Source organism: Miscanthus floridulus, chromosome 4 (assembly GCF_019320115.1).
Source record: "Miscanthus floridulus cultivar M001 chromosome 4, ASM1932011v1, whole genome shotgun sequence".
NCBI classification, from domain to species: domain Eukaryota; kingdom Viridiplantae; phylum Streptophyta; class Magnoliopsida; order Poales; family Poaceae; genus Miscanthus; species Miscanthus floridulus.
In genome coordinates this window covers 24,339,016-24,362,497 of record NC_089583.1, presented here as the reverse complement: position 1 = coordinate 24,362,497, position 23,482 = coordinate 24,339,016, and the positions used below count along the sequence as shown (strand labels likewise).

The 23,482-nt window shown below is 45.4% G+C and overlaps 1 pseudogene; it reads right to left on the bottom strand.

Moving 5' to 3' along the window:
- Positions 1-17,849: 17,849 nt before the first annotated feature.
- Positions 17,850-20,502, bottom strand: LOC136551168 (proline-rich receptor-like protein kinase PERK3; annotated as a pseudogene).
- Positions 20,503-23,482: the final 2,980 nt, after the last annotated feature.

The following is a 23,482-nucleotide window of genomic DNA, read 5'->3' as shown; positions in this document are numbered from 1 at the left end:
CAAGAATCAGCTAAATCAACATTTCAACACACAAATTTTTCTAAGTCGCGTTCACTGATCGACTGACAGGCTGACTTTGGGGGTGATTTTACTCAGTCTCAGTTGCGATTTAGCACAAGTTCACTGAAAGAGAGTTGTAGCTAGTACATGAGTCTACAAATTTTGTCTAGGTCAATTGCACGATGGAGCTACGGTTTAGCAGAAAAATCATCGTCAATACTCGCTATCAGGCTCGTATCGAGGTTACTGACGAACTGAACGAGCGATTCAGTGGCCGACCACCGGCAGGCCTCGCACGCCACGTGTGGCCAGGGCAGGCCAGTGTGCGCCTTCACCTCTCCTGCACCCGCTTGCACTCAGCCGCGCCTCCATTTCGCTTTTTCTCGGCTCTCCTTCGCCGTTCACAGCGCCCGCAGCAGCTGCAGCCTCGACGCCGCTCGCCGCCATCACCATTGCCAGTCACCGGCTAGCCTAGCGACTCAATCGCCACCGCAACAGCACCACCGCCTCTCCAGCACACCACTGCTCCTCCCAGCGCCCGCTGATAAAGCTTGGTAAGCCACCGCGCCGTGCAAATCCTCGCCGGAGCATCACCGCGAGCCCCGTCACTGTGGCTGGAGCGCCACCGTCCGCCTCTCCAGGCGTTAGCTAGCGCGTTGAGTTCGCCTTGGGTAGTATATGCTCGTCCGAGCTTGAGCTTGCTTCGCTGTGGCCTCCTCCGATGTGCCGCCATCGTTCCGCCCCGCCGTGCCGCCATAGTCGCCGTCGTAGCCGCTAGCTCCGACGAGAAGGCCACCCACGTAGCTCAATCGATGCGCCAGGTCATGTAGATCATCGTGTGATGATGTCACCGCCGGCAAGTTCGCCATCGGCGAGCCTTGGCCGCACCACCGTAGAGCAGCGTAGCGACTCTATTCTTGTCTCACTGACGCGTGGGTCCTCTGACCAACGGGTCCCACCGGTCAGCGACTCTGTATTTGAAAGCTAGGTCATTTGATTCCAGATTTTGAATTATTTTGTGATTTTTATATCTCTAGTTTGGTAGCTTCAAAAATTGTGCAATAAATTGTGTAGTGTTCCTTAGGAAGTGTAGTATTTAGGAAAAATATATTCTTGACATTTACAGTAGAAATTTTTGGAGATTTAAATGGAGATTTGAAATGTGTTTTTGAATGCATGCAAACTTGTTTATTTTATATATAGAGTTCCTGTGCTCCAAAAATTATGAATTTTTTGTGGTAAGCTATTCTCAACATGTATGAGCTCTGGTAAAAAATTGAGGATCAGTGCATGGGTAGATTTATAGTTATAGATTTTTCTTTTATAAATAGTAAATCCTTGTATGAATTTTTATAAATTATTTATGAATCCAAAATTCATGAAATTTGTTGGGGGTAATCCTAGTACCATAAGGATGCTAAAAAAATAGGAAATCTATTGCTTGACACTTTTCACTAGGGTTTTCTATTTATGCTACTTTAAGCCTTTTTGTCTTGTCATTTTTGTATAAGATGTTTTACTATATAAAATGGCATGAAACTTTTACAGTAGTCTTTTAGTAACCTTAGTAAAGCACTATAAATTTTTGAGAATTTATGAAGTACATCTGGTATATGTTTATTATTTAATCTAAATATCTAAATAAAATAATAAAGGCATTTAAATAAATAGTTTGGGCTTCACCATTATATTGTCTTGAATGTATTTGGTATGCTTAAACTGTTGGTAGGCTTTATGTTGTCAAACTTTGAGTGATTACATGAAGTAGAAGTATGGTTGCTTTAAAATGCAAATTTAAAAGGATTCCGGACAGATTCGGTAGTTTGATAAGTTGCATGATAGGGATGATGTTTGCTGTAAAAATGGTTAATAACAAAGTTGTAGATAATTATATAAGCTTTCTAGAAAGTCTAGGATCACTGCATTTGGATTAGTAGAACTCTAGTTATGAGTAAAACAAGTAGCTGCTGTTTTGTGATATAGTAGATGCATTGTGGAAGTAGTTAATTAGATAATCGAGAAGAGATATGCACCTACTCAATAAACATGATGCACTTGTTAACATCATGCTGTTATGAATACTTATATGAATGCATTCATCATGTGTCATCATGCTACACTTGTTAACATATATGCATTCACGATATCTTATGCCATATTCATGCATCTAGGATCGGAGAAAGAAATAACGTTGCTGGAATTCGACGAAGCAGAGGAAGGGGACCAGCAGGAGAATCCTCAAGTTGTAGGTCCTGAAGGCGTGGAGTAGAATCCTGAAGAGCTTCCGGAGTGTCCTGACCACCGCCCTACTTCTTTTCTGCGAGGCAAGCCCCGGAGCATTCTAAGTCTCCCAGTATTTTACAAATGATTACTTAAGTACTTATGATTGATGTATTAGGTTATAAGAGTTGAATGGAACCACTTGATGCATATACATTCCTTGTCCAGATATTACACCTTTAACCGGTATAGGTCCAGGATCGAATATATGCTTAGCCATGCTTAGACCGGTAGAAGTCGGGTGATGTCCTGTCACCTGCGAGATATAGGTGGATATCGGAGCACGATTGGCTATATTTGCTATCGTGGAACAGAACCATGGGGTAAAAGAAAATTGAGACCGGGCGGGATGACGACAGAGAAGCAACAAGACATGGAGGTCTTGGGTGTGGATCTATCCCCGTCTGTGTCGATTAAGGACCGTACCTTGTTGGCGCTTTTAACAAGATTGAACGCATGCCTCTCACTTAGCTGGCCAGATAACTCGTTCTGACCGCGAAGCCGAGTAATTCAACTCAGGCCAGGACCCATTTTGTTGTGCGCCCCTTCCGGGGAACGATCAGACTGAGCCCAAGGGCAGGCTAGGCCTGAACGTCCTGGCATCTGGTGTTCCAGATTGTGCGGCGTAGTACGGACCCACGAAATGTAGACCTGAGTTGTACCAAAGGTGACCTAAGGCTGCCTTCGCGCGGTGTGCCTGGGTTTGTGTTAGGAATAAATTCCCAGCTGGTTGAAATCGATTCAAATCACCGTCTCTTCCGGATAGTGAGAAACTTGGCTAGTCCCAACATCATAGTAACTGTGTTATGAAACATGATGGTTCGAATGAATATGGAATTACAATACCTGCTATGGTTACTATTGTATGCTTTTAAATGATATACTACATGTTTGGCATAGGATAGTTGCTAATCTAGAGATAGATAGTTATAATTAACTTGTTAAAGGAATTCAAATAGTACGACTAGGTCAATTGCCTTTATGCAAAATGTTGTCAAGCTACGTCCACTTATATAGCCTTGCATAATCCTTGGAGTCATTTTATTTCTGGTTTATGACGGGTAAGTCTAGCTGAGTACCTTCTCGTACTCAGGGTTTTATTTCCCATTGTTGCAGATGGCACTGTGTATCATGGTTATTGCAAGAGTTGCTTCTATCCCGCCATGGATGAGGAGTAAGCCTTGGGCAGGCTTCTTTATTAATCCCTATCTTTGCTTTTGTGGACCGTGATCCTACTTGGCACTGTATCAAACTATGTTGGAAACTTTATTTTTGAACTTATTTGCTTCCGCTTTATCTATCAAACTCGGTTTGTAATAACTTTTATTCGTACTCTGATGATGAAATGTATCTGTGAACTTTACGTAATATGTGGCATGTATGTTGAATCATGTACGATCTTGGTTGTTGTAAATCGTTTATCGAGACCCGTCATGGTACTCGACGGACTACCAGGTTTATATGGGTTCAAGTATGACAGTGCGATAGCTTGCGGGCTGCCATTGTACTTGTACTCTTATAAATTGGCCGGTTCTACAACAGCTGGCATCAGAGCAAGATTCAACGTTAATTGTCACATGTGTATTTAAAACAAAAGTTTTTGTTTCAAAAAAAACCCTTCTCTAGCAACTAATAGTTATATTAATAGTTAATTGAAATCTAAAGTGTGCCAATGATCACTTTCCTTATGCCCAAATTAAGGACTATTAGGTGGCTATTAAGTACTAACATGGGGGTTTTTACTTCGTCGTCCATATGGCGTGCTATTGTATGGATGACATTCACTTGAGTGGTAATGTATGGATCAAATGCCTCTACGCCAAGGTAAGATGATGAGGGTATGATCGCAAGATGTGAGTGTGCGGTCGGGGAGAGTTAGCTTTGGTACGGCTATGTATGCATGCTTTCATGTGTATATGGTATGTATTTAATTGTGGGTTTAAATTATTGTCGGGTAGATTGATACGGAAGTATATGTATGGGTATACATATATGGAAGTATTTACAATTACATTCTACATATTTCATTATGGGTTTAGGGCTGAAATGAAATTTTTATGCAGGTACACTAACAACAAAACGTGTAGCTCGACTAGTTACGCTATATATGAGAGAACATATGTATGCCACCGTGTCTACCGTTAGAAACAAATTTTTTCCTAAGTTGTGAGGACGTACGGAACGAGCATGCATCATGATAATTATCATTCACATAATTACATTGTTCCTCCCCTTATAAAATTCTTACTCGGTTATGTAACTCTTATCCATTATGGCCTTGTCTCACCAAGAGTACATGCTGATGGTATAGATGGCAGCAACCGTTGGTAGTGAGAATTTCCTGACTGTTTTCGGAACACCTACCCTCTTGTGGAGAGTTCTGCACTTTGTGGGGTACCATGAACTACCCCTTTATCATTGGATTGATGAGTACCTGGAAGGACAGCCATGGTACGAGGTGCGGCTTACTATACCAGCCCGCACACAACCGCCCTTCTGGCAGGAGGGGAAAGCAGAATCGAAAGAGGAAGAGGTGGAGCCTGAGGAAGGAGGTGGTCCTATTTCTGACCTCGATAGTGATCATAACAAGGATTAGACTGCGTAGTATTTAGTATAAGTGCCTGATATATCATCATTGGATTTGTAATGGACCGGTAGTTTAGAATTGGTAGGGGTAATTTGAACTCATGTAAAATTTTTATTTGCATGACTATCGCACGTCCGGTTAAAACCCTAATTCTAGTTGAGCTATCTGAGCTCATGATTTAGATATTAACGTGCTATGAGTCCGATGAGCGATCAAATTGGTGATGTCATGTTGCGAGAATGAATTGTTATGCCTTTGTTTTTATTGTGAATTTGAGAGTTTTCTCCAGTAATTTCAGTTTGGCATGATTATGATTCATCTACAATCTTGTGGCATCAACCGATAATCGCTTATTGTTGCAACATCGTAGATGACGCGCACCCATGCTAGAGCTAGTGGTAGCCAGGATGGCAATAATGATGACTTACCACCACCGCCACCGCCGTCCGCTCAGGAGTTCTTTACCTAGTTCTTGGGGAGCCAAAGGACAATGGAAGAAGCTCTGCGCTTCATCACGCAAAACACCGCTCGTGGCCACCCACATCAACCAAGGGTCGAGCCAAATCAGCATAGTACATTCAAGGAATTTCTGGATACAAAGCCTCTAATCTTCAAGGTGGCTGAGGAACCACTATAGGCTGACGAGTGGCTCAATACCATTGAGCAGAAGTTTCATCTACTAAGGGTCACGGAGCATCTAAAAGCTGAGTATGCTTCTCATCAGCTGCAAGGACCAGTAGGGATCTGGTGGACACATTTCTTGTCGTCTCTGCCTGCTAATGCGCGAGTGACCTGGGAACAGTTCAAGCTGGCTTTTAGGGGACATCATATTCCCTTGGGCCTTATGCGCATGAAAGCGGCCAAATTTATGAGGCTCACTCAAGGAACAAAGACTCTCAAAGAATATATGCACGTATTCAACAACCTGTCTAGATATGCTCTAGGTTTTGTGGATACTAAAGAGAAAAAGATAGAGAGCTTCATACGGGGTCTGGGTACCAAACTAATGAAGATCATGGCAAATTCTAGGTGTGCCACGTACAATGAGTTTATTAGTGATGCCTTGACCCAAGAAAACCACAATAACATGCATGCCGTTGCTAAGGGTCGCAAGAGGGCATATGAGGCAGGTGCCTCCGGATCTTCCCAGTCGAAAGTGCCTATCATAGCTAGGCCATAATTCCGTCCACCTACACCCAAGTTTAGGCCTCCACCACCTAAAGCTTAGAATAACAGACCACAAAAACCATTCTGTAAGGCATTCACTATTGCCTTACCAAAAGGGACTGGCAGTCAGAGAAGCTCCACCGGACTGAGGAATAATCAGCCATGTTTCAACTGCAACCAAATGGGTCATTGGGCCAAGGAATGCCCCCACCCCAAGAAGAATGGCAACCCAAATCAGAACAATCAGAGGTAGGCGAACGCAAGGGCACGTCTAGGATACATGCATTATACCGCTGTTGAGGAAGTGCCCGCTGGAGAAGTTATCACGGCTGGTATGTTTCTCGTCAACAAGCATCCTGCTGTTGTTTTATTTGATTCGAGAGCTTCTCATTCATTTATGAGTCAAGCATTTGCATCTAGGCATGATCATGAAATAATTGAAGTAAGCAAAGGGGGTTATAACATAAGTTTAGCAGGGGGTACTGTTACTACCAAAAAGATAGTAAAAAATGTGCTCATCTCTATACAAGGGAGGGAGTACACAACGGATTTGATAATATTGCCCGGGTTATCAATAAGTGTAATCTTAGGCATGAATTGGATGAAGTATCATGGTGTTCTTATTGACACTAGCACCCATACTATTATGCTGAGAGAACCCACGGGAGGGAATGCTTTTCTAGTACCACTCTCCCGCAATTTTGAACTCCAATATTTAGCTTGTGCTATCCAAACCACCACACTTTGTGATATCCTAGTGGTTTGTGAGTTTTCGGATGTATTTCTAGAGGAATTACTAGGCTTACCACCTAATAGGGATGTGGAATTTAAGATCGAGTTAGTGCCAGGTATGGCACCCATATCCAGAAGGCCCTATAGAATGCCACCCAATGAGTTAGCAGAACTTAAGGTTCAATTACAAGATCTATTGGACAAAGGTCTTATTCAACCTAGCTCATCTCCATGGGGATGTCCGGCCTTGTTTGTGAAAAAGGACAAGTCATTAAGAATGTGTGTAGATTACAGACCACTCAATGCTGTGACCATCAAGAACAAATATTCGTTGCCTCGCATCGACATCTTGTTCGATCAGCTAGTGAAGGCAAAGGTATTCTCCAAAATTGACTTGAGATCAGGTTACCATCAGATAAAAATCAGGCTAGAGGATATACCTAAAACTGCTTTCTCTATTAGGTACGACTTATACGAGTATTTGGTTATGTCTTTCGGACTAACAAATGCTCCAGCCTACTTCATGTACCTGATGAACTCGGTATTCATGCCCGAGCTTGACAAGTTCATGGTCGTGTTTATCGATGATATATTGATTTATTCAGAAAATGAGTCAGATTATGAAGAGCATCTAAGGATTGTTTTATCCAGATTGAGGGAGCATAAGCTATATGTGAAGTTTAGCAAATGTGAATTTTGGTTGAGCAAAGTACCTTTCTTAGGTCACATCTTATCACGAGATGGAATCTCTGTAGACCCATCAAAAGTACAAGAGGTCATGGATTGGAAAGCCCCAACTTCGGTTCATAAAGTTCGGAGTTTTCTAGGGTTAGCAGGGTATTATCGTCGTTTTATTCCAGATTTTCAAAGATAGCTAAGCCTATGACCAGACTACTTCAGAAGGATGAGAAGTACAAATGGACACCAGAATGTGAAGCAGCTTTTCACACCCTCAGAACTTTGTTGACTACAGCACCTGTGCTAGCACAACCAGACATTGAAAAGCCTTTTGATGTATTTTGTGATGCATCAAGAATATGTTTGGGATGTGTGCTTATGTAAGAAGGAAGAGTAATTGCATATGTTTCTCAGCAATTGAAAAAGCATGAAGTCAACTACCCTACACATGATTTAGAACTTGCAGCAGTTGTTCACGCATTAAAGATATGGAGACATTATCTGTTGGGCAATGTATGTCATATATATACTGACCACAAAAGTCTCAAGTATATCTTTACCCAACCAGAGTTGAACATGAGACAACGAAGATGGTTAGAGCTGATTAAGGACTACAATTTAGAAGTGCATTACCATCCGGGAAAAGCTAATGTAGTAGCAGATGCACTCAGTCAGAAGTCCTATTGCAACACTATAGAAGCATTATTAGAAGATGGATTCAACTTGTTACACCCTGCGGTACTACACAATATCACGATCAGTTGTTCACTTGAGAGCAAAATCATAGAGCTACAACAGACAGATGTAGGAATAAGTCACATCAAAAAAAAATGCAAGAGCAAGAGACCAAGCATTTCAGATTGGACGAAAGAGGTGTTTTATGGTTTGAGGACCGACTTGTGGTACCAAAAGACCGTGAGCTAAGGAATCAAATTTTAGATGAAGCTCACTCATCCAAATTGTCTATCCATCCAGGTAGTAGTAAGATGTATCAAGATTTGAGAACCCGTTTTTGGTGGACTAAGATGAAGAAAGAGATCGCAGCCTATGTCGCTAGGTGCGATAACTACAGTAGAGTAAAAGCTGTCCATATGAAATGTACCGGATTACTTCAGCCATTACCTATTCCAGGATGGAAATGGGAGGAAATCAGCATGGACTTTATCACAGGCCTTCCAATGACGCCACAAGGTCACGATTCAATATGGGTTATTGTTGATCATCTCACCAAGTCAGCACACTTTATACCTGTGAACACACGGTATATAGTTGGGAAATACGCTGAGATATATGTTTCCCAGATTGTGAGACTGCATGGAGTATCCAGGACTATAATCTCAGATCAAGGACCATAGTTCATAGCTCGTTTCTGGGAGCACTTACACCAGGCTTTGGGAACCAAGCTAATCAGAAGTTCGGCATACCATCCGCAAACTTCAGGACAGAAAGAGCGAGTGAACCAAATCCTAGAAGATTTGCTTAGAGCTTGTGTTATATCTTCAAAAGGTTCATGGGAGAAATGGTTACCTTTAGCTGAGTTCTCCTATAACAACAGTTATCAAGCGAGTATCAAAATGGCTCCATTTGAAGCATTGTATGGCAGAAAATGTAGAACTCCATTGAATTGGATTGAGCCCGGTGAAAGGAGATACTTTGGTATTGACTTTGTCAATGAAGCCAAAGAGCAAGTACGTATCATCCAACAGCATATGAAGGCAGCTCAATCAAGACAAAAGAGTTATGCCGATAGAAAAAGACCACTGACTTTTGAAGTGGGTGACTATGTATACTTGAAAGTATCACCCATGAAAGGGGTGAAGAGATTTGGGATGAAAAAGAAGCTTTCACCAAGATATGTAGGGCCATACAAGATTTTGGAACGAAAAGGAAATGTTACGTATAAGTTACAACTTCCACCAGAGATGAGTGCAATATTTGATGTCTTCCATGTTTCTCAGTTGAAGAAATGTCTTCGAGTACCTGAAGAAGCTATTGCACCCACCAACGTGCAGCTTCAATCGGATTTGACCTATGAAGAAAAGCCAATTCGAGTATTAGAGGAGATGGAGAGAGTGACACGGAGTAAGATTATTAAGTTCTATAAGGTGGTGTGGAACAATCATAGTGAACAAGATGCTACGTGGGAAAGAGAAGATTATCTACGATAAGTTTATCCCGCCTTTTTCTAAGAATGGTAGGTCTTGCAAATCTCGGGACAAGATTTTTATAAGGGGGAGGGGCTGTAACACCTCGAGTGTTAGCCTTGCATAACTTGACTTGCATAACATGAGCATGAGCATCAAGCATTCATAAACCATCATTTACAATTGAAACACTTGATCGAAACGTATGAAACATTGCTTGTTATCTCGTGTTTCTTGGAATATATGCATATGATCATGTGTAAATGAATGCAAGTGGGTAATGTTAGTCACTAAAACACCTTAGCTATACTTAGGTTAGCAAATGGAACATGGTTCATGAATGTCATTTCCCATGATCAAGCCTTAAGTCATGTTTCATGTGATTACCCTAAATAGCTCTATGAGTGACTAATACATGAAATGATTGAATGACCTTGCAAATTGCTTAAACATGTTTAGAGTGTCATTATGAACAACTTGGATATTCATGGTTAGGGGTAATTAGGTCATTAAGCCATAGTTTGAAGTGTATCAACATTTAAATGTGATATGTTTGACCAAGTTTGAACTAGGTGTTAGAGACCTTGCATGGAGGAGATCACTAAAGCAAAGTTGTAGTATTTGCTATAAGGAACAACTTTTATTTTTGGGTCATTGACTGATTTAGCTTCTAACATGCTTGAATTGGTCTCACAAGAATCAGCTAAATCAACATTTCAACACTTACACAAATTTTTCTAAGTCGTGTTCACTGACCGACTGACAGGCTGACTTTGGGGGTGATTTTACTCAGTCTCGGTTGTGATTTAGCATAAGTTCACTGAAAGAGAGTTGTAGCTGGTACATGAGTCAACAAATTTTGTTTAGGTCGATTGCACGATGGAGCTACGGTTTAGCATGAAAAATCATCGTCAATACTCGCTGTCAGGCTCGTATCGAGGTTACTGATGAACTAAACGAGTGATTTAGTGGCCGACCACCGGCAGGCCTCGCGCGCCGCGTGGAGCCAGCGGCCGGCCGCACGTCACCGGCGCCTCGCCGTGTGTGGCCAGGGCAGGCTAGTGCGCGCCTTCACCTCTCCCGCACCCGCCCGCACTCAGCCGTGCCTCCATTTCGCTTTTTCTCGGCTCTCCTTCGCCATTCACAGCGCCCGCAGCAGCTGCAGCCTCAACGCCGCTCGCCGCCATCGCCATTGCCAGTCACCGGCTAGCCTAGCGACTCAATCGCCATCGCAACAGCACCACCGCCTCTCCAGCACACCACTGCTCCTCCCAGCGCCCACTGATAAAGCTTGGTAAGCCACCACGCCGTGCAAATCCTCACCGGAGCATCACCGCGAGCCCCATCACCGTGGTCGGAGCGCCACCGTCCGCCTCTCCAGGCGTTAGCTAGCGCGTTGAGTTCGCCTTGGGTAGTATATGCTCATCCGAGCTTGAGCTTGCTTCGCCATGGCCTCCTCTGACGTGCCGCCGTTGTTCCGCCCCGCCGTGCCGAGTCGCCGCCGTAGCCGCTAGCTCCGACGAGAAGGCCACCCACGTAGCTCAATCGATGCGCCAGGTCACGTAGATCATCGTGTGATGATGTCACCGCCGGCAAGTTCACCGTCGGCGAGCCTTGGCCGCGCCACCGTAGAGCAGCGTAGCGACTCTGTTCTTGTCTCACTGACGCGTGGGTCCTCTGACCAACGGGTCCCACCGGTCAGCGACTCTGTATTTGAAAGCTAGGTCATTTGATTCCAGATTTTGAATTATTTTGTGATTTTTATATCTCCAGTTTGGTAGCTTCAAAAATTGTGCAATAAATTGTGTAGTGTTCCTTAGGAAGTGTAGTATTTAGGAAAAATATATTCTTGACATTTACAGTAGAAATTTTTGGAGATTTAAATGGAGATTTGAAATGTGTTTTTGAATGCATGCAAACTTGTTTATTTTATATATAGAGTTCCTGTGCTCCAAAAATTATGAAATTTTTGTGGTAAGCTATTCTCAACATGTATGAGCTCTGGTAAAAATTTGAGGATCAGTGCATGGGTAGATTTATAGTTATAGATTTTTCTTTTATAAATAGTAAATCCTTGTATGAATTTTTATAAATTATTTATGAATACAAAATTCATGAAATTTGTTGGGGGTAATCCTAGGACCATAGGGATGCTAAGAAAAATAGGAAATCTATTGCTTGACACTTTTCACTAGGGTTTTCTATTTATGCTACTTTAAGCCTTTCTGTCTTGTCATTTTTGTATAAGATGTTTTACTGTATAAAATGGCATGAAGCTTTTACAGTAGTCTTTTAGTAACCTTAGTAAAGCACTGTAAATTTTTGAGAATTTATGAAGTACATCTGGTATATGTTTATTATTTAATCTAAATATCTAAATAAAATAATAAAGGCATTTAAATAAATAGTTTGGGCTTCACCATTATATTGTCTTGAATGTATTTGGTATGCTTAAACTGTTGGTAGGCTTTATGTTGTCAAACTTTGAGTGATTACATGAAGTAGAAGTATGGTTGCTTTAAAATGCAAATTTAAAAGGATTCCGGATAGATTCGGTAGTTTGATAAGTTGCATGATAGGGATGATGTTTGCTATAAAAATGGTTAATAACAAAGTTGTAGATAATTTGATAAGCTTTCCAGAAAGTCCAGGATCACTGCATTTGGATTAGTAGAACTCCAGTTATGAGTGAAACAAGTAGCTACTGTTTTGTGATATAGTAGATGTATTGTGGAAGTAGTTAATTAGATAATCGAGAAGAGATATGCACCTACTCAATAAACATGATGCACTTGTTAACACCATGCTGTTATGAATACTTATATGAATGCATTCATCATGTGTCATCATGCTACACTTGTTAACATATATGCATTCACGATATCTTATGCCATATTCATGCATCTAGGATCGGAGGAAGAAATAACGTTGCTAGAATTCGACGAAGCAGAGGAAGGGGACTAGTAGGAGAATACTTAAGTCGCAGCTCCCGAATGCGTGGAGCAGAATCCTGAAGAGCTTTCGGAGTGTCCTGACCACCGCCCTACTTCTTTTCTGCGAGGCAAGCCCCGGAGCATTCTAAGTCTCCCAGTATTTTACAAATGATTACTTAAGTACTTATGATTGATGTATTAGGTTATAAGAGTTGAATGGAACCACTTGATACATATACATTCCTTGTCCAGATATTACACCTTTAACCGGTATAGGTCTAGGATCGAATATATGCTTAGCCATGCTTAGATCGGTAGAAGTCGGGTGATATCCTGTCACCTGCGAGATATAGGTGGATATCGGAGCACGATTGGCTATATTTGCTATCGTGGAATAGAACCATGGGGTAAAAGAAAATCGAGACCGGGCGGGATGACGATAGAGAAGCAACAAGACATGGAGGTCTTGGGTGTGGATCTATCCCCGTCTATGTCGATTAAGGACCGTACCGTTGTTGGCTCTTCGGACAAGATTGAACGCATGCCTCTCACATAGCTAGCCGGATAACTCGTTCCGACCGCGAAGCCGAGTAATTCAACTCAGGCCGGGACCCGTTTTGTTGTGCGCTCCTTCCGGGGAACGATCAGACTGAGCCCAAGGGCAGGCTAGGCCTGAACGTCCTGGCATCTGGTGTTCCAGATTGTGCGGCGCAGTACGGACCCGCGAAATGTAGACCTGAGTTGTACCAAAGGTGACCTAAGGCTGCCTTCGCGCGGTGTGCCTGGGTTTGTGTTAGGAATAAATTCCCAGCTGGTTGAAATCGATTCGAATCACCGTCTCTCCCGGATAGTGAGAAACTTGGCTAGTCCCAACATCGTAGTAACTGTGTTATGAAACATGATGGTTTGAATGAATATGGAATTACAATACCTGCTATGGTTACTATTGTATGCTTTTAAATGATATACTATATGTTTGGCACAGGATAGTTGCTAATCTAGAGATGGATAGTTATAATTAACTTGTTAAAGGAATTCGAATAGTACGACTAAGTCATTTGCCTTTATACAAAATGTTGTCAAGCTACATCCACTTATATAGCCTTGCATAATCCTTGGAGTCATTTTATTTCTGGTTTATGACGGGTAAGTCTAGCTGAATACCTTCTCGTACTCAGGGTTTTATTTCCCATTGTTGCAGATGGCACTATGTATCATGGTTATTGCAAGAGTTGCTTCTATCCCGCTGTGGATGAGGAGTAAGCCTTGGGCAGGCTTCTTTATTAATCCCTATCTTTGCTTTTGTGGACCGTGATCCTACTTGGCACTGTATCAAACTATGTTGGAAACTTTATTTTCAAACTTATTTGCTTCCGCTTTATCTATCAAACTCGGTTTGTAATAATTTTTATTCGTACTCTGATGATGAAATGTATATGTGAACTTTATGTAATATGTGGCATGTATGTTGAATCATGTACGATCTTGGTTGTTGTAAATCGTTTATCGAGACCCGTCGTGGTACTCGATGGACTACCGGGTTTATATGGGTTCAAGTATGACAGTGCGATCGCTTGCGGGCTGCCATTGTACTTGTACTCTTATAAATTGGTCGGTTCTGCAATAGGCCTAGCAGCTGCAGCAGGCAACTGCTACAAATGGGGTCCACTACAACATGTGCAACACCAGATCTACTTTTGCAACATATAGAGGAAACATTTGAAACATACGTCCAAAAAACAGTTGAAACACTTCCAACATACATCTAAAACATGAGCGAAACACGTGCATAGCTATTAAAAAACATATGCAACATCTAGGTGAAACACTTGCAACATATGCAATATTCGGATGAAACACTTGCAACATAAATGTGAAAAATATGCAACACCGAGATAAAACACGTGGAACATCCGTCTGAAACAACTGAAACATTTGGAATAGACATTTGCAACACACACGTATAGTCATTGCAACATATGCAACATCCCGGTCTACTTTTATAACATCCACATTAATCACGTGCAACATGCATATGAAACACCTAGAACACTTGAAACATACGCTTGCAACACGTGCTTGCAACATCCGAGGAAGGAAAGGGAGCGCGAGGTGCAGCCGGAGAAGCCCACTCTGGGTCTAGCCACTCCGGATCTTGTGAAGTCGCGAGCTGAGGTCGAGCGTTGTGGTGCCGCCAGCGTCAACAGTGCCATGACCTGTTGGTGGGGAACGACGGCGTCGAGAACACCTCGACGCGGTGAGGGACAGGGCAAGGCGCGACGAGGCGGAGTGGGCGCCACGAGGGATGGAGCACGGTGTGGCGACAGACGTGTCGCGGCTCGACGCGGGGTGGGCGCCGCCACGAGGCGGCTGGGGGCAAGCTACGGGTGCGGTGAGCCGCAACGAGCGAAGCGAGGAGTTGGAGATTTCTGTCGGCTGTCGCAGTGCAGATGGAGTAAATAGAGGAGAGAGCCATAGATGGGCCGGTCGCTGTGCTGGAGCGAGCACAGAGCAGAGCGTACGATTTTTCTAAGATTCCGGACGTATGTTTTGCAGCATCACCCAAAGAATATCTACTTTGTGAGGCACTCTTTTGAGTGTCTTTATCAAAACAAAAAACCTTCTAGATTTTGTGAAAGAGATCAATGATATTAGGAGAAATACGTATATATATATACCGATTAAAGTTGTTCCAACAAATACGAATAGATAGAGATAATCGAGAGAGAAAAAAAGCCGCCAAGCCCATCGAGCCGGCCTCAATGAAGAAAGTCTGCTGTGTGCTCAAGTTTGACAGTCCCAAAAGGAGCAGTTCTGGTTGGCCCACTCCACGCAGGCCCGCAACAGCTCATGATGGAAGCTCATGAGCAGACCCCAACTCGTAGTCAGCGGCTCGGCCACGGCGACCGGCCGCCCGCCCGCCTCGACCTTCCTCTCCTCCGTCGCTGGTTAGTGGCTAACCTAGGACTTCCATCAGCCGTCGGCGTCAGTTGACTAATATCCTCGCCTTGGTCGTGCGTCAACGCCGGCAGCCCGTCTGTTAGGGCGCGTTTAGTTCCGAAATTTTTTTTTGGCTTTTGGCTACTGTAGCATTTTCGTTTGTATTTGGTAAAAATTGTCCAATTATGGACTATTTAGGCTTAAAAGATTCGTCTCGCCAATTACAGGCAAATTGTGCAATTAGTTATTCTTTTTACCTACATTTAATGCTCCATGCATATACCGCAAGATTTGATGTGACGGAAAATCTTTGAAAAATTTTGGTTTTTTGGGTGGGATCTAAATAGGGCCTTAATCGGGCGCCAACCGCCACCGGATTCCTACTGATTGCACATTTCTACTTTAATATACAAAGGTTGACTATCTTTTTCATCTCTGCAACGGTTGCTGAATATGAAATGGCGTACGCCGGACGAGTCCAAAGGCCAACTCAGATCTCTGATCTCTCTACTACTAGTCCTCGTCCAAGAAATTCAAACTCTACCACCGGACCGGACTACCATTCCAAAGATCTGGTGGAGATGGACACAAACCGGGGACAAATTTGTTAACCTTGTATTGAGCCACCATATACCATTCGCCTCGTAGTCGTAGAACGCATTCAGGGTTCAGTGCAATTTACCGCTTCTATCACTGGAAAGGTGTTCCCCCCCCCCCCCCCCCCCCCCACCCAGTGCCGGTCCTGTGTTTTATAGGGCCTGGAGCGGCACACGCAATTAGGGCCCCCTAATAGAGCCATCTTAATAATAAATAATACTATACGATTATATATTAAATGTTACAAATAAACACTTGAAATATATAAGCAATATTTTATGAAATAATTTATTTGTACTTAGTATCATTCGAAATCTTGTTTGATGTTGCATATAAATAGACATGTTTAATTTAGGACAAAAGTAAACGATTTACTGTTTCTGTTTTAAATTATAAGAAAATTTTGTTTTCTAGATTTATAGCCTTTGCTACGCACCTAGATATATAGTATGTTTAGAAAACATCTTATAATTTGAGACGGAGGCAAGCGAACGCTAGACCAGTTGATCTGGCTGTGCGCTTTGCACCCTGCCGGCCAGAGTTCGAACCCCCTCGAGGGCGGATTTGTTGGCCGGAGGAGGCGCAATTTATTTGCGCGTTGAAAAACAATCCCCTGGTCTGCCTCACGCCAAAGCACAGGTCTAAGGCCAGTCCAGTCTCATGGGAGCTGCGGTGCCGTTATGTATGGGTGGGGCAGAGGTTTGGGGGTTTTCTCGACCTGTGTGAGAAGGTCTTTTTCTAAAGCATAATGTCTCGGGGCTGTCTTACCCCCACGGGTCGAGTTTTTTTTTTAATTTGGAATGGAGGAAATACAATTTACATTGCACCAGAGGGAGTACATATTAAATCACCTTAAAATTCCTTTTAATATTTATTTATGCAAAATTATCACCGATCTAATAATAAACACTTTTTTAACATTCATTATCTATGCAAAGTTGATCATCCATTTAGCATAACAGGAGAAATTAGCGATTCAGGATGGCCATTGGATTCAGAAATCTAGAGAGGAGGATGTGCGGGCGTGCAAGATTCCAAGACTGCACCAGCGCGCGTTCTACTGGCTAGCTGCTGCTCAAAGTTGTACTACGTCCAACACACGGCTGCTGGGGCCCTTTGGCATTGAAGGCCTGGAGCGGCCGCCCCGTTCGTCCTGGGGCGGCCGCTCGTCCTGCCCCAGGCGCCCCCCCCCCCCCCCCCCCCCCCCCCCTTCTTCTTTTCCATTTGATCTTTGTTTGATTTGGTTCTTCTTTTGGTATAGAGATAGATCGATGAGACAATGGCTAAATAATCTTTCTTACAGTTACATTACAGCCATCATCCTCGCAGTCCCAACCACCAGCAAGATTACCGCAGCTGTCTATTATATAGGTCTTTTGCTAAACTTGTGCATGACGATCATCGATCAGTTCTGTCACTGTTCTGTTGTTTGTGAATGGATGCTGTTACCACTTCATGGCTTTGTGTATTGGCCGAATTTATTTTTCATCCGTGTGGATCACTATCGGCCGCACTTGCATTTGCATAAATGCTTTTCTTTCTTGTGCGACCTCAACTAATTATGTCAAGCAAGTGGACTAGTGCGATTAGTTGTCATTGACATGCTGATGCGGTAAGTTGACATGTTTTCTACCAAATTTTGTAAACATGTTTAGTTTTGATCAGTGATTAATCGAGCTACTAGCCCAATTTGTGTCACAAATATAGGAGCTTTATATAGATTTGTGTACATTTCTGTAGCATGTTAAGGCAGCTTAGTAATTTAGAGATATAGGGTATACACACCAGGGGCTGGAGCTCTCGCACACACCCCCTAAATGTTTGGAGAACTGCAATCGATTCGATTCACTCAAGCTTTTTTCAATCACCATGTATACTTAAAAATCAACCAATCTTGCAAACATGCTGGGCCACCTGCCCTTTGCCATTCTCAAACATGTACACTGAATCACTGACCTGGTTTTTGCCAATTCTTATATTGAAAAAACCCGACTTGCTTATCAATTCAGAGGAGCAATATGAGTCAAACAGTTTGCTTGTAAACATTTGACACCATCTAACTTGCACCAATGCTTGCTTGCCATGTGTTTGAGTCAAACAGTTTGACCGAGGTTCTGATAGCCACGCTGTCCCATGCTCTGCAGTGATGCCGTCGACATCACCTCAGCGTTGAGCGTGGATGACGATGACGTCCACGGCATGGATCTGGCCGGCTCGGGCGTCGTCGCAGCCGATGACGAGGCTGTGTATGTGCCCTCCGAACTCTCTGCGTCGGGTAACAACACGTCGCCGTCGCCGTCGACACGCACGTTGTAGTCGGCAAGCTCGGCCTTGAGCTGCGCGAGCACCCCCGCGATCTCCGGCCGCTCATGCTTGTAGGGTCACACGCACCGGCACGCGAGCGCGAAGACGGCGCACACGGAGGCCCCGTCCCACGCGGGGCCCAGCCGCCAGTCCACCATGGCCTCGGCGGCCGTGGCCGTCCCGGACGCGCCGCCGGCCTCGGCGACGGCCCAGTGCGCTGCCTGCACGATGGACTCGGCGACCCCCGACGGCGTGGGCACCACGGCGCGCATCCCGGTGGCGAGCTCCAGGAGCACCACGCCGAAGCTGTACACGTCGGCGGCCTCCGACACGGTGCGGCGCTGAAGCTCTCCGGGTCCACGTACCCGCGCGTGCCGCGCACCTCCGTCGACACGTGCGTCCCGCCCTCCGGCACGATGCGCGACACGCCGAAGTCCGACAGCTTCGCGGCGCCGGACTCCGACAGCAGCACGTTCGTGGGCTTCACGTAGCGGTGCACCACGGCGCCCTCGCGGAACCCGTGCAGGTACGCCAGCCCATCCGCCACGTCCACGGCCACCACCAGCCGCCGCCGCCACGGCAGCGGCGGCTCTCCCTGGAACAGCGCGCGCCACAGGTTGCCGCCCACCATGTACTCGTACACGAGCGCGTGGTCGCCGCGCCCGCGGCCTGCCGAGGCAGTAGCCGACGAGCGTGGTCAGGTTGCGGTGCCGCAGCTTGGCGAGCACGGCCACCTCCGCGTAGAACTCGGAGACCTTCTTGGACCGGTAGATCTTCTTGATGGCCACGCGCTGCCCCGACGGGAGGTGGCCGAGGTACACCTTCCCGGCACCGCCAGTGCCCAGCAGCAGCTTCTTGTCGTATCCGTTCGTAGCTTGCATCAGCTCTGCCTTGGTGAAGATGTAGAGACCTTCGCGCGGTAGGGGCGGCAGCGACGCCACCGAGTCGTCGTCGTCGTCGCTCGAGTCGTTGCCGCTCTCGCTGTCTCCTCCTGCAGTTATCCTACGTCGACGACGGATTCTTGGAACTGCCACGGCGGCGAAGCCGAGACAGACGCCTGCCGCAGCCGAGCCGGCGGCGATGGGCACAGTACTTTTGCTCGACGAAGAAGAACTGGAAGCAGGCGGAGGGGACTGGGTGGCGGAGGCAGCAGCAGGAGGCGGCGGCGGCGGCGGTGTTTTCATTTTTGGAAATTAAAATTTATCAAGGATCACAGATAAAAAGGATATATCGGAAATATCGGACCAAACTCAAATAAAATTTAATTTGAATTTAAGTAAATTTAAATAAATTTAAACAAAATTTATATCAAAAAGATAAATATTTTCTTATCGGCACCTACGGATAAAAATGATATATCAGAAATATTGGGAGATTTCAGCCGAAAAAGAAACCATGTGGTGAAGGGACGAGGTCGCCGGTGCCGAGGCTGTTGACGTTCTCAAGGACCTAGAGCATGCAGATCGCGTAGTCGCTGTAGCGCTCTAGCGGCGGGGGTGCGCGCGACCAGACGGCGACGGTGGCCGCCATCCCGCAGGGCACGAATTCCTTGGTGCGCGCGCTGGCCAGCATCTCGTAGGTGGTGGCGATCACCGCGCCGCGGCACTCGGAGCAACCGGGCGTGTCGGGCCGTACGGGCGGCGCGCGCTTCGAGCCCGGCGCGGCACAGAGGCGCGTGGCGTTGGGAAGCGTGGTCGGCGCCGGCGCGCGCACGCCGACGATGGTGGCCAGCTGGCACGGGCGGCTACCCGCCGCGAGCTGCTTGCCGGGGTCGCCGGTGAGGTCGCAGGAGCCTTCGTTCCCGGCGAGGAGGGACCGAGGCACGGGGCCTCCGGCGAGCAGCAGGGCCGCGAAGGCGTCGGAGCACGCGGCGGTGGGCCCGAGCGGCAGGAAGGCCTCGCCGGTGCGGTTGGCGAGGTCGGGCGCCGCGAAGATGTAGGCCGCGAACACGTGCCAGCATCACCCCCGTCGCGCCCTGCGCTGCCGTGGCGTTCGCGTGGCACTCGCGCGGGATCATCAGCGCCGCCGTCGCCAGGTCGTACGGGCACGACACCGATGCCGCGTTAACCGGGCCAGGCGCGGCGGTGGCGGGTGATGGCGCGAGTGCCAGGAGGAAAAACGCGAGGCGGAGCATGTCGTGTGGGTTCCGTCCCGTGGCGACTGGCGAGGGCGCTGAGTGAGGTGAGGGCCAGGGGACGTGGTCATAAACACGAACTAGTCAGGGTCAGAGCATGGGTGGTGCTTCAACGGAGTATACATATACACCATAACAAAAGAATGCACTTAGTTTGGAAGCTAGGACTATTTGTTTAAAGTTTCTTAACTAACGTTAAAATACTTAAGCTGCATTATTCCTCTCGCCTGAAGCACGTACTGGACGGTTCATGCTGGCTTGAAGTCAACTGCTCAGGAGGAGTTTGGTAGAGCTACACCACCTCATTCTTGAGTTCCACACCTTGATTCTTTAGTAGAGTGATTTTAGTTTTTTTTTAGCAAAGGCTGAGTGATTTTAGTGGGAGAGCAGGATGGGAAGCAGGCGAGAAATAATTTTAAAGTGATTCTTGTAGAAAGTTAAACAAGGAGCATTGCAGAGTAGGTTTTTTTTTTTGAGAATTTCATGGTACAACGCAGACGCCCACAACACATATGTACACTCACCACTATGAACACATGTACGCAAACCCTACCCCTATAAGTAATTTCGAAGGATTGAGCTGGCAGATCTCGAGATTCACGAAGTCATCCACTTGCGCCTCGCTATCGACGGGGACGTCGCCTACCACTGAAAGCATAGCGCTGGTAAATCCTGAAATAAATCCAGGAAAATACGAGCACCCGTGCTAAGTGGAGGACTTAAACCCAGATGGGTAGGTTCCACCACAAGGAACCTAGCGTATTTGGAGTTGTGATTCTTATCAGCTCCCCATCATATTTAGCGGAATAGTCATTTTGCTCTCTCAACTATCATCCAAGCCTCAATTTTGTTTTTGAATTTTCATAATGACTATTTGAGCCCTCAAAGTTTATTTTTGGGCTCAATTGCATCGCATAATTATCAAAGTGTGTTTTAGTCCTCAAAGTTTACATAAGCAAAGTTTCGTGCGTCAAGGGATATAAAACACTTGGATTTTCTTTAACTTATCTATACTCACTGTCAGAAACACATGAGGAATTGAACTATGTTCTTCCTGGTAGACTAGGTCAACTGAATTTTGGTTCTCGACATGACACAATCTTATGAGATTTTCCTTCTGTTTTTCCGAAATGCGATGTCTCCTTTGAGATATTGGAAGGGGCTTGGGGTGTCATGCTAAAGGACTTGTAATAACAATCTTATTAGTTCATCACACCACAATCTCGGATGGAAGGTTCAGGTTCAACAAAGGATGAGCACTTGATTCGTTTGTGATCTTGATGGAGAAGTTATGTGTTCCAAGCAAGTAACGAATATTTGATTCGTTTGTGATCTTGATGGAGAAGTTATGTGTTCCAAGCAAGTAACGAATATTTCAAAGATTCATGGAAGCAAACTGTCCAAGTTTTTGGCCTCAACGACGGGGCCAAGACGAACGTACACGAAATGCATGCAAACCTTAAAGTAGTCAAGGTTTGGGAAAAAAATAAGAACCAGAAGATTGTGTGTTGGATATTCAACGCTGACAGGCTGGTGGGTTACATTCTTTAACATTCTATAATGATTACGGAATCCTCTCTTATCGAAGTCATGATTGTGAGATATGCTGCTATACTTTTTCCCCAACGCTAGCTGTACTCCTAAGTGCCAATCAAGTTAGTTCAATATGTAAACTTGGAATAAGATTGCAAGAGTAGTTGTGTCTTCACACTATATGTTCCGAGGTCCATAAATGACGAGGAATCAGACCAAACTTTGGTTGCGAAATGTGAAAGCCGTTGATGACCCAGACTGGTCAACGTCTCTACAAGCAAAGCAGTTCATCATGGACTCCACCACTCGTCACTCCAGTACTGACGACTCCAAGGAGGTCAACCTCAATTGAAGTTTATTACGCGACGATCGCATCGGCGGTTGACTTACGATTTTCTGCAGTTCAGTGCTGACAGATAATTTTGTTTTTTTAAAATACTGTATATTTTTTCGTTTGATTTGAATGGGTTGTAACATAACATGCAGTTTCTGAACTGCCAGGGAGCTTTAGAAGGAATGCATATTATATTATGTGTTAATCACGTTTTGATTAGATCTTGTATGGGCTCAGCTAGCACCCGGACGTCCTAGTATGGACGTCCGTGGATGCAGTCAGTTTCCCTCTCCGTTTCGCGCGCATCCATGCGTGGACCCACGCTACCCGGACGTCGTTTGACCGCGCCTACATCACCCACGCCCACGCCCACACAGGGGCCCCTCGCTGCCAGAACGTCACCCGCGCGGAACCGCTCGCGAACCCACCTGCTTCCCACGCACGTCCTATATACAACAGCCGATTGTGGGGGGTACGACCCCGCATATCCACGGCAGACTACATGGGCTGCGCTGCCAGGGGTGGTCGGGCCCACAAGACGAAGACCTACGGTGCACGACACTGCTCAGCGTGTATCGCAAGGCATCAAGGGTGATATCCTGAAGATGCTACGAGATATGTTAGGATACGTTCGATCCCACGATTCCTGTAATCTATTATTACTTTCCGGTTATCTCTTAGATCTAACCGACTTATAACCATGCCCCCCAAACTATATAAGGTGGGCAGCGACCCCTCTCAAAACACACGTGATATCATATGATAGCTGATACAAACCAACAGACCACATGAGTAGGGTATTATGTCGTGTTGACGGCCCAAACCTGCCTAACTCTTGTGTCTCTGTTGCCTTCTTATTCTTGATTATGCACACCTCCGCCGATCAATCTACCTTCGTGGGATACCCCTCGGAGAACTGTCGAACATCTTTTGTCGATAGTTGGGCACCAGGTAGGGGTGTGCGTGCTGTTTCTATGACGAACAAGACGGTATGTTTTGCAGGCTCTTCATCCTCTCCGAAGCTCGGCCAGATCTTTACGGTCGGATCGATCTCTTGGGTCATCAATGCTGACGGAGACTGGGAGATCATCGAGCTGGTGCAGATCGATTCTGCGCTGA